The 14,625-nt window shown below is 39.4% G+C and overlaps 1 pseudogene; it reads left to right on the top strand.

Moving 5' to 3' along the window:
* The first annotated feature begins 11,888 nt into the window (after positions 1-11,888).
* Positions 11,889-12,302, top strand: LOC108543971 (ribonuclease UK114 pseudogene; annotated as a pseudogene).
* The last annotated feature ends 2,323 nt before the right edge of the window (positions 12,303-14,625 follow it).

Below are 14,625 nucleotides of genomic sequence, written 5' to 3'. Positions count from 1 at the left end.
AAAAAAAAAACCAGAAAGAATAACAGAACTTGTGCAGGAAAATTCCCCTTTATAAAATGATCCGATTTCATGAGACTTAATTCACTATCATGAGAACAGCACAGGAAAGACCTGCCCCCATGATTCAATTACCTCTCACCAGGTCCCTCACATGACACATGGGAATTGTGGGAGCTATGATTCAAGACGATATTTGGGTGGGGACACAGCCAAACCATATCAGCCACTAAACATACATTAATAAAAATGATATCCTGAGAAAACAAGTTTCAACAAATTATAAAAATTGAAAACATACAGCTTTTATCTAATAATGAAATTGAATTAGAAATTAATAACAGATAACAGGGGCTGTGCATGGTGGCTCACACCTGTAACCCTAGCACTTTGGGAGGCTGAGGTAGGAGGACTGCTTGAGCCCAAGAGTTCAAGACCTGGGTAACATAGCAAGACCCTGTCTGTATTTTTTAAAAACACAAACAGGTAACAGGAAAATCTCCAAACACTTGAAAACTAAGTATACTTAAAATAACACGTAGGCCAAAGATAAAATATATTAAAATGTAAAAATACATTAACCTAAACAAAAATGACCCTGCAACATATCAAAATTTGTGTGTACAAGTAAAGTAGTGCTGAGGGAGAAATTTAAGGACTAAATGCTTACATTAGAAAAGGAGTTAAGTCTCAACTCAATAATGTAAGCTTCTACCTCAAGAACTTATAAAAAGAAATACAAAATAAACCCAAAGTAAACATAAAGAAGAAAATAAACATAAGGAAGATGAGAGTAGAAATCAATGAAATTAAAACAGAAAACAAAATGTTAACAAAACAAAACCCAGTTATTTCAAAAGATTAATAAAATTGACTGACCTGTAGCAAGATTTACAAAGAAAACAAGGAGAGAAAACACAAATTACTAATATCAGGAATGAAACAGGCGATATCACTAAAAATCCTGCAAACACCAAAAAATAATAAGTGAACACTACAAACAATTATATACACATTAATCTGACAACTTAGATGGTATGAACTAATTCTCTAAATAACACAAACTACCACAATTCATGCAATATGAAATAGATAATTCAAAAAGTCCCATGACTATTAAGGAAATTGAATTAGTAGTTTTACAACTTTCAGAAAAGAAAGCTCCAGACCAGATGGCTTCATTGGAGAATTACACCAAATATTTAAAGAAGAGCAAACACCAATTGTATACAATCTATTGCAGAAATAGGAGAGAACAGGGTACTTCTCTATTCATTTTATGAAGCTAATATTACTCTGATACCAAATCCAGAACAGGACAGTCCAAAAAAGAAAAACACAGAGCAATAACCCTCTTTAATAAACACGTGGAAGTCCTTAACAAAATATTAACAAATATAATTCAACATTATAGAAAAAGAATTCTATAGTATGTCCAAGTGGAGTTTATTCCAAAGATGCAAGGAGAATTCAGCATTTTTTTTTAACATTTCACAGATTTATTCACTTATTTTTATACATTGTGTGAATTAATTTTTTTACATGAATAAGTTTTTAGTGGTGATTTCTGAGATTTTGGTGCACCCATCACCAGAGCAGTGTACACTGTAACCAATGTGTAGTCTTTTATCGCTCACACCCGTCCCACCCTTTCCCCTGAGTTCCCAAAGTCCATTGTATCATTCTTATGCCTTTGCATCCTCATAGCTTAGCTCCCACTTATGAATGAGAACATAATGTTTGGTTTTCCATTCTTGAGTTTACTTCGCTTAGAATAATGGTCTCCAGTTCCATCCAGGTTGCTGCAAATGCCATTATTTCATTTGTATTTATGCCTGAGTAGTACAAAGTCAACATCTGAAAGTCAGTCGGTGTAATCCATCATATTAACAAGCTAACAAAGAAAAAATTACTTGCTCACATCAACTGATGCAGAAAAAAACATTTGACAAAATTCAACACCCATTTATTGTAAAAACAAACACCGAAAGCTCTTAGAAAACCAGTAATGGTGGAGACTTCCTCAACTTGATAAACAGCATCCACAAAACCCCTGCAGTGAATGTATTATTTCTAAGATTGGGAACAAGGCAAATATGTCCACTCTCACCACTCTTATTCTGCATAGTGCTGGAAGTTCTAGACTGCAATTAGGTAAGAAAAGAAGATAAAAAGCACACAAATTGGAACAGAATAAATAAAATTGTTTCTATTTGAAGACAACATAATTATTTACATAGAAAATCCCAAGGAATATACAAAAACATTCACAGAACTAATAAATGAGTTCAGTGACATCTCAGGATACAAGATAGCATAGAAATAGTAACCACTGGCCAGGTGCGGGGGCTCAAGCCTGTAATCCCAGCACTTTGGGAGGCTGAGACGGGCGGATCACGAGGTCAGGAGATCGAGACCATCCTGGCTAACACGCTGAAACCCCGTCTCTACTGAAAAATACAAAAAACTAGCCAGGCGAGGTGGCGGGCTCCTGTAGTCCTAGCTACTGGGGAGGCTGACGCGGGAGAATGGCGTAAACCCGGGAGGCGGAGCTTGCAGTGAGCTGAGATCCGGCCACTGCACTCCAGCCTGGACGACAGAGCGAGACTCCATCTCAAAAAACAAACAAAACAAACAAACAAAAAAACAAATAGTAACCACTGTATTTCTATGCACTATCAAAGAACACATGTACACCAAAATTTAAAATAAAATACCACTGATTGGTCACAGTGGCTCATGCCTGTAGTCCCAGCACTTTGCGAGGCCAAGGCGGACGGATCACTAGGTCAGGAGATCAAGACCATCTGGCCAACATGGTGAAACCCCATGTCTACCGAAAATACAAAAATTAGCCGGGCATGGTGGCACGCGCCTGAAGTCCCAGCTACTCGGGAGGCTGAGGCAGGAGAATTGCTTGAACTCAGGAGGCGAAGGCTGCAATAAGCTGAGATCGCACCACAGCATTCCAGCCTGGGCGACAGAGTGAGACTCCGTCTCAAAAAAACAAAACAAACAAACAAAAAAGCATTTATAATAGTTTAGAAAAAAATAAAATATGTAGGTGTAAACCCAGTAACTCATGTATAGGACACTCGCAAATTGAAAGTTATGTAATAGTGCTGAAAGAAATCAAAGATCTATATAAATAGAAAGATGTACCATGTTCCTGGATTGGAAAACTCAGTGTAATAAAGACATCAGTTTCCTCCAAATTTATTTATAGGTTTAATCTGATTTCTATCCAAATCTCAGGATGATTTTTTATAGTATACGGAAGATAATTCTAAAATTTATATAAAAAGGCAGAGAAGGCCGGGCGCGGTGGCTCAAGCCTGTAATCCCAGCACTTTGGGAGGCCGAGACGGGCGGATCACGAGGTCAGGAGATCGAGACCATCCTGGCTAATACGGTGAAACCCCGTCTCTACTAAAAAATACAAAAAACTAGCCGGGCGACGAGGCGGGCGCCTGTAGTCCCAGCTACTCGGGAGGCTGAGGCAGGAGAATGGCGTGAACCCGGGAGGCGGAGCTTGCAGTGAGCTGAGAGCCGGCCACTGCACTCCAGCCTGGGCGGCAGAGCAAGACTCCGTCTCAAAAAAAAAAAAAAAAAAGGCAGAGAAACGATGATCGTTCAAACATTTTGAAAAAGTAGAATGAAGTGGGAATAATCAGTGTTCCTGTTTTCAAGGATTATTATGTAGCGACACTAATAAAGACTGTGTGGCACTGATGGAAGGACAGACACATAGGTCGTGAAAAGGAAACAGACCCACACAAATATGCCCAACCGGTTTTCAACAAAGTGCAAAAGCAATTCAATGGAGGAAACACAGCCTTTTAAACAGATGGTGCTGGAGTAATAAGATCATCCAAATGCAAAAACATAAACCTTGACCTAACTGTCACAGCTTAATAAAAAGGTAATTCAAAATGGATCACTGCCTTAAATGTAAACCCTGAAACTGTAAAATTTTGAAAACAAAACATATAAAATATTTGGGATCTTGGAGTAGGCAAAATTCATAGACTGACACAAAAACATGATCAATACAAGGGAAAACTGATAAATTAGAATTCATCATAATTAAAAACTTTCCAGTAGGCGTGGTGGCTCACACCTGTAATCCCAGCACTTTGGGAATTCAAGGCGGGCAGATCACAAGGTCAGGAGCTCGAGACCAGCCTGACCAACATGGTGAAACCCTGTCTCTACTAAAAATACAAAAATTAGCTCAGCATGGTGGTGCACGCCTGTAATCCCAACTACTTAGGAGGCTGAGGCAGGAGAATTGCTTAAACCCAGGAGGCAGAGGATGCAGTGAGCCGAGGTCGCACCACTGCACTCCAGCCTGGGTGACAGAGTAAGACTCCATCTCAAAAAAAAAAAAAAAAAAAAAAAAAAAAAAAAAAAAAAAAAAAAAAAAAAAACTTTCTGTGCAAAAGATCCTGTTAAAAAGTTGATAAGACAGGCAATTGGAGAAAATATTTGCAAACCACACAGTCCTAATATTAGCATTAATGTCTACACTATATTAAGAATTCTTAAAACCCTACATTAAAAACACAAACAATCCAATTAGAAAGCAGGCAAAAGACACGAAGAGACATTTCATTGAAGAGGATACACACATGGCAAATAGGCAAATGAAATGATGTTCAACATCATTAGCCACCAAAGAAATGCAAATTAAAACCATACTGAGATATCACTATATGCCTGTCAGAATGGCTAAAATTAAAAAATCACGATAGCAGCAATTGCTGGAGAGGATGAAGAGAAACTAGATTATTCATACTTTGCTGTTGGGAATGTAAAATTGTAGAGTTCAGAAAACATTTTGGCAGTTTCTTAAAAAACTAGACATGCAACTACTATATGACTCAGAAATCACACTGTCAGGCATTTTTTCCAGAGTAATGAAAACTTGTGTTCACACAAAGACCTATGCATTAATGTTTATAGCAATTTTATTCACATTGGCCCCAAGCTGGAAGCAATCTATCAGATGCCCTTCAACTGTACATGTTTAAACAAACTGTAGGACATTCATACCAAGAAACACTGCTCAGCAACAAAAAAGAACAAACTATTGATACATGCAACGACCTAGATGACTCTCAGAGAATTATGCTAAGTGATTAGAGTCAATCTCAAAATTACATATGGTATGATTCCATTTGCATAACATTCTTAAAATGACAAAATTGTAGAATAAGGAGCAGGTTAGTAGCTGCCAGGGGTTAAAGAGGGGATGTAGGTGAGAGGAAAGAGGATGTGGTTATAAAACAGCAGTAGAAAAGATCTCCACAGAAAGGCAGGACTGGTGGTTCACGCCTGTGGTCCTATCTACTGAGGAGGCTGAGGTGAGAGGATCACTTGAACCTGGGAGGTTGAGGCTGCAGTGAGTCATCCTTGTGCCTCTGCACTCCAGCCTGGGCAACAGAGGGAGACCCTGTCTCAGAAAAACCTCAATTTAAAAATTCTCTGTAATATATAAATAATTCACAATAAAGTGTATTATTTAACTCTTATAGTGTACACCAAGGACTACTATGCAGCCACAAAAAGGAACGAGATCATGTCCTTTGCAGGCACATGGATGGAGCTGAAATCATTATCCTTGGCATACTAACACAGGAACAGTAAACCAAACACCATGTGTTCTCACTTGCAAGTGGGAGTTGAATGATGAGAACACATGGAGGGGAACAACACATACTGGGGTCTCTTAGAGGGGAGTGTGGTGGGGGGAGCATCAGGAAAAATAGCTAATGGATGTTGGGCTTAATACCTAGGTGATAGGATGATCTGTGCAACAAACCACCATGGCACACATTTACCTATGTAACAAACCTGCACATCCTGCACATGTACCCCTGAACTTAAAATAAAAGTTGAAGAAAAAAAAATGTTATGGTGATACCTGCTTTGTGCCAGGTCATACTCCTGGGCTCAGTCCTTAACATTTTAATACTCCTCACCATCGGTTGGGGATGCAGCCTGGACTATGACTGTTACAATGAGAAGGAGCAAAATCTGAGCAATTCTGGGAAACCAAATCACCCAGGATTTGGGGAGTAATGGAAGTGGGGGGAGTGGAAAACAGAAGCGCTGACTCTCCAGTTTCAAGTTAGCATGTCTAGAATAATAGAGATCCATCCAACAGTCTTCACGTAGTTGAGAGGTCTTTCTTAGGAAGGAGAATAAGAAGAAATTAGGTCCCCAAGAGCTCATTTTTCTTATTTTTTTCCTCCTTTGACAACTTTCTGAAATAATGCATCCAGTGTGCCCTGAACATAATGATAAGAGTTTCCTTAAACCCATTAGCCAATTCTCTAAGCAACTTAGGATGTATGGTATAGAGGTGCTATTTTAAAGATATTTCAATGTTTCTAATATATTTGCTTATTCAAATATCAATAACTTATTTCACACAATTTCCCTTGCTTATTTTCCTGATATTTTTAAAGCAAAGGGCAGATTTTAACTACAACGTTGTACCTCTGAGGTTTCCAATCACAGCATCATGTTCTTTACCTATTTCTTTCTGAGGGGCTGTTATCTCTTCTCATATAGATTTATTAGGACGTACTCTTCTTTTAGGAATCTTGGCCATTATTAACAATCTCCCTTTTTCCTTTAATTTTTTAAATTAACGAATTAGTTGGTTTTTGTTTTGTCTTGTTTTGTTTTAAATAAAAGCAGATTCTCTCTCTGTCACCCAGGCTGGAGTGCAGTGGCATGATCTTGGTTCACTGCAACCTCCACCTCCTGAGTTCAAACGATTCTCTTGCCTCAGCCTCTTGAGTAGCTGGGATTATAGGTGTGTGCCATCACACCCGGCTAATTTTTGTATTTTTAGTAAAGACAGGGTTTTGCCATGTTGGCCAGGCTGGTCTCAAACTCCTGACCTCAGGTGACCCACCAACCTTGGCCTCCCCAAGTCCTGGGATGAGAGGCGTGAGCCACCATGCCTGGCCTATTTTTTATTTTGAAATGCTCTCACTCTGTTCTGCAGGCTGGAGTGCAGTGGTGTGATCATGGCTCACTGCACCTTGACCTCCTGGACTCAAGCAATCCTCCCACCTTGACCTCCCAAGTAACTGGAACTACAGGCAAGGGCCACCACACCCAGTTCATTTTTTAAATTATTTTTTAGAGATGGGGTCCTGCTCTGTTGCCCGGCTGGTCTTGAATTCCTGGCCTCAAGCAATCCTCTTGTTTTGGCCTCCCAAAGTGCTGGGATTACAGGCATGAGCCACCACACCTGGGCACCTTCTGTTTTTATATCTTTCTTCCACATTTCTGTTAAACTATAATCTTGCTTTGCCTCCCCTTTATTTTTTATTTCAACAATGAAAGACTTCACTGATTCCTTCTATATTCACACTGAAAAAGTATTACTATTTATTATTACTTTTACTTCTTGCCCTTGAGAATAACATGCATACAAATGTGTGTGGTGAATATATCCACATACTATATAACATATATTATATGTACATCTTACATATGCATTTTATATATACAAAGGTTACTATGTAAAACATATATAATATATACACATATTGCACTTTTCTCTTTTTCTAAATCTCCTTAGAACTAGAAGTTTCGTATTAAGCATCTCGTACAAGACAAATCTCAAAATCATTTTTTCACTGAAATGAAAGATGCCACAGTGATTATATAGAACTTTTACTCCCATTCTCAAGTGCTTAGAGAGAGGACTCTTCTGAACAGCAATGAGATTCAGAAATATTTGGGATTGAGATGAGGTCTCTGCACAGTCCTGTGGCTGGTACCACAGACTCTGCTGTGTACTGAGAGTCTTGTGTCTTAGTTGTCTGCCCACCCAGTACCTGTCATTAGCACTGATGTGTGTTGGGGGCAGTGCCTGTTACAGCTGAAGTGCTCTTGTCCTTCTTTTTCTAACGAGGCAGCCTCAGCATGAAATAGACTTGCATCACCGTCTCTCAAGCTATGGGAACTCTAAGGTATTCATGAGATCTGACTTTGTTTCCACAGAGCTGACCACTGATACAGACACCAAAATCCCACTCAAATCAACGTAAGTATAGAGCTTATTTTATTTTTAATTACAGAGACAGGGTTTCGCTATTGCCCAGGCTGGAGAGCAGTGGCGCAGTCACAGTTCACTGTAGCCTCAAGATCCTGGGCTCGAGTGATCCTCCCTCTCCAGCTTCCCAAGTAGCTGGGACCACAGGCACGCACCACCGTACCTGGCTAATGTTTTTTATTTTTGGTACAGACAGAGTCTCGCTGTGCTGGCCAGGCTGGTCTTGAACTCCTGGGCTCAAGTGATCCTCCTGCCTCGGCCTCCCAAAGCACTGGGATTACAAGCATGAGCCACCATACCTGGCCTAAAGAGCTTATTTTAAAATCTAGAAAGCTCCTGGAATCCAAGAGGAGCAGGGCCCCTATGACAGGAACTGGGAACCAGAAATGTTGCATCTAAGGTGCTCTCCAGGGCATCCTCTCTCCTTTTCTTTTTCTGTCCCTTTCTCTCTGGAACCACGAGGCCCTCATATGCATTTTCCCTTGTGAATTCTTTCTCTCTCTCCCTCTCTCCCCTCTCCCTATCTCATTCTCATTCTCTTTCTCTGTAGGCCTGTAGTTCAAAATGTTCACCAGATCACTTGAGGTCAGGAGTTCAAGACCAGCCTGGCCAACATGGTGAAACCCTGTTTATTAAAAATACAGAAATTGGCCAGGTGTGGTGGCATGTGCCTGTAATCCCAGCTGCTCGGGAGGCTGAGGCAGGAGAATCGCTTGAACCCAGAAGGCAGAGGTTGCAGTGAGCCGAGAACTGGGAAGGCAGAAGTTGCACTGCATTCCAGCTTGGGCAACAGAGGGAGAATCCGTCTCAAAAAAAAAAAAAAAAAAAAATGTCCGCCAGTCACAACATTTCATCATCGCCTTTCTGAACATTTTTCTTCATTTCTTGGAGTTTCAATTCCAAATCTCTGATACCCAAAGGAATTTAGTCCTGAGACTCTCATTTCTGGGAAACCTATAGGTAGGCCCCTTCCCTGGGTCTCATAAATGATCCGCGGGATCTAGGGCTGCTTATTTACCTACAACAGGGGGAGGGGGCAAGATAAGATTCTCTGAAAAAAGATGGATTGATTATTTAAAACATACGTATAGTCTCTAAGGATATTTGTTTGTTTATCACATCCTAGTAGTACTTTTCAGTAAAGCTCAACATTTACTGTGGAGGGAGAAGTTGCTTCCTCACAATTCGGTCTGACTCAGATGGCGACCCATTACTCCCCCATGCAGGAGAGTCTGTGGGAGCTGCTATGTAACTGCGAGGATTATGGTATTTCGGGAGTTAAGGTACCAGAAAGAGGAATGGGTTGATGGTTGAGAATTCGATCCTTACACCTGAGTCCTGATAAGATCCTAACCCACTGTATGACCTTGGACAAAACAAATAACTTTCTGAGCTTTTGATTTTTTTAAATTTGTTCGATGAGGAGGCTGGTGTAAATCAGTGGTTCCCAGTTTTTTAGAGTGTGAAAACTCTTCTTAATTTCAGAAAATCATGAATACCACATTATAAAGGTGTCAATTTTGTTGCCCACTGAAAGGAAAAATACCTATAAACATATACGGGTTCTAAGACTCTTCTAATAACTCCAGAGTCTCTGTGAAATGCTGCAGGCTAGAACCATTGATCTAGCTGACACTGAGCCCCTTCTGGCTGTGATAATCTGGGGCTCAAGTCAGGGTAATTCAAAAGGAAAGCTGACATTAAATATCAGATCCAAGAACAGCACTAGAAGTTTTCAAAAGAGATGAATTAAAGCAGATTCAAGGATCAAAGAATCGGAGCTGAGAGAGAACAGAAGGAAGAATGAACACTAACAACAGTGGAAGGCTGTGGGGCAGCATGTCGGGAAGCAGGGTTATACAGTGTGGCTCATACCAGCGAGAGGGTCAGACGCCATCATAACTAAGAAAAGGAAGGCAGAGGGGAAGGTGATTTTGACTCTCAGGCAGGGTGGGCCACCTCTTCTTTTCCTAAATAAATATGTTATATAACAGCATATTAAATATAAATATAATGTAATTAATAATACATGTTATATTGGATAATATTCACATATAAAACCACCAAGACAGTATATGTGCATGGTTCATAGTAGGCTAGTTTTCCTTTCCCCTCCTTTGTTAACTTAACAGTTGAAGTGTTACTTAAAGCCTTCTATTTAAAATTCTGTCAAGATTAGTACCGTCAGAGTTGACATCAAGAAGATACTGGCAATGACTTCGGGTAATTTCCATGATGGACATACAAGAGTTATGCCCACAGAAAAATTTATTCTTATGGTTCATCCAAGCACTGTCCCTTTTGTGTTTTTCAATGCTTTGTATGCTTCATATCAAAAAAAGAGACTGATTCTCAAAGACATTCTGCCTTACAGCATTCTTCCTTAAGGTTTTAGGAGATCTTAACCTGACAGTTTACATTTCCCAAAGTTAAACACATATTTGAGAATTAGGTTGAGAATATAAGGTCAAATTTCGATCCAACATTCATCAAGCTGCACTGAGAAGCAAGACAAGAACATAAGAAAAATTCCTGAAAAAATTTACAGGTTATTAATTGTCTATTTTGCTTTTCTATAAAGGAATACCTGAGACTGGGTAATTTATAAAGAAAAGTGGCAGGACTTGCCACACTCTTTTTTTTTTTTTGAGATGAAGACTCACTCTTGTCCCCTAGTCTGGAGTACAATGACATGATCTGTACTCACTGCAACCTCCATCTTGGGTTCAAGCGATTCTCCAGCCTCAGCCTCCCGAGTAGCTGGGATTATAGGTACGTATCACCACGCACAGCTAATTTTTTGTATTTTAAGTAGAGACGGGGTTTCCCCATGTTGGCCAGGCTGGTCTCGAACTCCTGACCTCAGGTGATCCGCCCGTCTCAGCCTCCCAAAGTGCTAGGATTGCAGGCGTGAGCCACCGCACCCAGCACCACACTCTTTTAAACAACCAGATCTTGTATGAACTAAGAGTGAGAACTCACTCATTTCCATGGGGAGAGCACCAAGCCATTTATGAAGGATCCACCCCCATGACTCAAACACCTCCCACCAGGGCACACCTCCAGCATTGGGGATTACATTTCAACATGAGATTTGAGGGAACAAAACTTGGAAATCTTACTGTTAATTTTCAGAATATTTTTGTTATAACTATTTTGATTTCTATATTCTAGCAAACATATCCTTTGGAGAATAGAAACTCCCTCCACTCCTCCAATAAATTCAACTGTAGAAGCTTTAAGAAAAACAGAAATCTTATAAGAAAGTGTTGGTCCAAATATAAATCAAACTAAAATGTTGTAGTGTTTCTAGCAATTTATAGCGTGTAAGAAAAAATAGACCCTTCCAGTGTGCTGACAGAGAAATTATATTTCATTTTTTCATGAATCAAATATTATTATTTGATTCTTCAGTGAATGTTCACATGTTCATAGACTGTGAATAATATTAACACGTTCTGTTCTCAGTTTTCAGAATCAATCTACAGACAAAGTATGTTTAAGGGACAGAATGTAAATGTTTTAAATGTAAACATTGAAAATGTAGTATTATTTTTAATTTTCACTTAATAATTGTACATATTTATGGGGTACACTGTGATATTTCCATACAAGTATAAAATATATAATAATAAAATCGGGGTAATTAGCATATCTATCACCTCAAACATTAATCATTTCTTTGTGTTGAGAACATTTAAAATCTACTCTTCTAGCTACTTGAAAATACATAGTAAGTCCCACGAGACGTGAGCAAGGCTGGTGCTGGGGCTTCTTCTCCTGAAGGGGCTGCAAGAGGGAAGACTTAGCCATGTCGTCCTTGATCAAAACGGTGATCAGCACCGCGAAAACCCCAGGGGCCATTGGACCCTACAGTCAAGCTGTGTTAGTCGACAAGACCATTTACATTTCAGGACAGATAGGCATGGACCCTTCAAATGGACAGCTTGTGTCAGGAGGGGTAGCAGAAGAAGCTAAACAAGCTCTTAAAAACATGGGTGAAATTCTGAAAGCTGCAGGCTGTGACTTCACTAATGTGGTGAAAACAACTGTTCTTCTGGCTGACATAAATGACTTCAATACTGTCAATGAAATCTACAAACAGTATTTCAAGAGTCATTTTCCTGCTAGAGCTGCTTACCCAGTTGCTGCTTTGCCCAAAGGTAGCCGAATTGAAATTGAAGCAGTAGCTGTCCAAGGACCGCTGACAACAGCATCACTATAAGTGGGCCAGCGCTTTGTAGTCTGGAATTGTTAACATTTTAATTTTTACAAGTGATGTAACATCTTAATTAACCTTTTAATTTTCACAATTGATGACAGTGTGAGCTTGATGAAAATATCTGAAGTTACTATGGAAATACCGTATAATAGGGAGAGTTGAACATGAATTGAAGGTTAGAGAAGGAATCCAGTTACTGTTTTAAATTACACCTGTATTACTGAATATAGGAAAGAGATATCCATTACATAGTTACTCAATAAATAAAAGAGAAATAGCAGGTAGGAAAGAAGAATAATCATTCTGGAGAAGTAATCAAGAACATATCTAATTCAAACTAATGATGTGAACGATTTAGTTTTCATGTCAGGTATGTGATTCTGCTTTTACTTGAGTAAAATTTAAGTGTTTAAATTTGAGGTCAAGAAGAAGAAAGTGGACCAAAATTTAACATAGATAGTATTTTTCTAAGGGAAATAAAATAGACAAGGAGATTTCACACACAAAAAATGAAAATACATAGTAAATTGTTGTTGATTATAGTCCCACTATAGTGGTATAGAACACTAGAACTTATTCCTTCTAGCTGTACTTTTGCATCCATTAACTAACCTCGAGCTATTCTCCACTCGTTCTACCCTTTCCAGCCTCTAGTAACCACTAATCTACTCTATACTTCCATGAGATGAACTTTTTTAGCTTCCGTATATGAGTGAGAACATGTATTTATCTTTCTGTTCCTGGCTTGTTTCACGTAACATAATATCCTCCAGGCTCATCCATCGTTCCTCAAATGACAGAACTTTGTTCTTTTTTTATACCTTTGTTCTTTTTTATATTCCACTGTGTCTGTGTACTGCATTTTCTTTCTCTTTTTTCTTTCTTCTTTCTTTCTTTTTTTTTTTTTTTCATGAGATGGAGTCTTGCTCTGTTGCCAGGCTGACATAAATGACTTCAATACTGTCAATGAAATCTACAAACAATATTTCAAGAGTCATTTTCCTGCTAGAGCTGCTTACCAAGTTGCTGCTTTGCCCAAAGGTAGCCGAATTGAAATTGAAGCACTGCACTGGAGTGCAGTGGTGCGATCGCAACTCACAGCAACCTCTGCCTCTCGGGTTCAAGTGATTCTCCTGTCTCAGCCTCCTGAGTAGCTGGGATTACAGGTGTCTGCCACCATGCCCAGCTAATTTTTGTATTTTTAGTAGAGACGGAGTTTCACTATGTTGGTCAGGATGGTCTTGATCTCTTGATCTCGTGATCTGCCCGTCTTGGCCTCCCAAAGTGCTGGGATTACAGGCGTGAGCCATGCATTTTCTTTATTCACTCATTTGTTGCTGGGCACTGAGGTTGATTCCATATCTTGGTTGTTGTGAATAGTGCTGTAATAAACATGGGAGTGCCTATCTCTTTGACATACTGATTTCCTTTCCTTTGGATAAATACCCAGTAGTGGGATTGCTGGATCATAGGGTAGTTTTATTTGTAGTTTTTTGAGGAATCTCTATACTGTTTTCCATAATGGCTGTACTAGAGTTTCACTGAAGGCAGAAGTCAGCTCTTTTGTGGAGGTTCCTCAAATGCCAATGTCTGTATGTCTTTATTGTGGGATGGTTCTATTTTCTAGAAAAGGATCTTCTAATATTTTGCCTAAAGGATTTAAACCAGGTATTGTCAGTGTTCTATAACAAGGGATAAAGATTTGGAATTGGAACTCCAAGAGTTGAAGAAAAGTGGTCAGAAGTGGGGTGATGTAATGTTGGGGCTAGTGGACATTGGTTGGTGAACCATGTTCAAGCATGCAGTCAGCGTAGGGTCATCCAAAATTCAAGAAAACTCTCCAACAGCAAAAAGTAGGAGAAAATAAATAAATAAGTCAGAAAGCTAAAAAATATTAGGGAAATTTTCTAGAATGTAGAGCAATAGTCTTTTTGTCCTACCAAAAGATGTACAATAAGAGAGGAAAAATACAAGAGCCTCAAGATCTGAATAATAGGAGTTCCAGAGAGAATGAACAGAGAAAATAGTGGGGGAAATGTATTAAAGAAACAATTAAGGAAAATTTCCCAAAATAAAGGAAATGTCTGTAGATGAATGAAAAATAAGTCCATCCACCTGGACGTGGTAGCTCATGCCTGTGATCCTAGTCTTTTGGAAGACCAAGGTGGGAGGGTCACCTGAGGTCAGGAGTTCGAGGCCAGCCTGGCCAACATGGCAAAACTCCATCTCCACAAGAAATAAAAAAATTAGCCTGGCATGATGGTGCACCTGTAGTCCCAGCTACTCGGGAGGCTGAGGCAGGAGAAACTCTTTTTTTTTTTTTAGA

This window comes from Rhinopithecus bieti, unplaced genomic scaffold, assembly GCF_001698545.2.
Source record: "Rhinopithecus bieti isolate Rb0 unplaced genomic scaffold, ASM169854v2 scaffold_26311, whole genome shotgun sequence".
NCBI lineage: Eukaryota > Metazoa > Chordata > Mammalia > Primates > Cercopithecidae > Rhinopithecus > Rhinopithecus bieti.
Note: the sequence above shows the minus strand (reverse complement) of the source record. Positions and strands in the feature narration are given on the sequence as shown.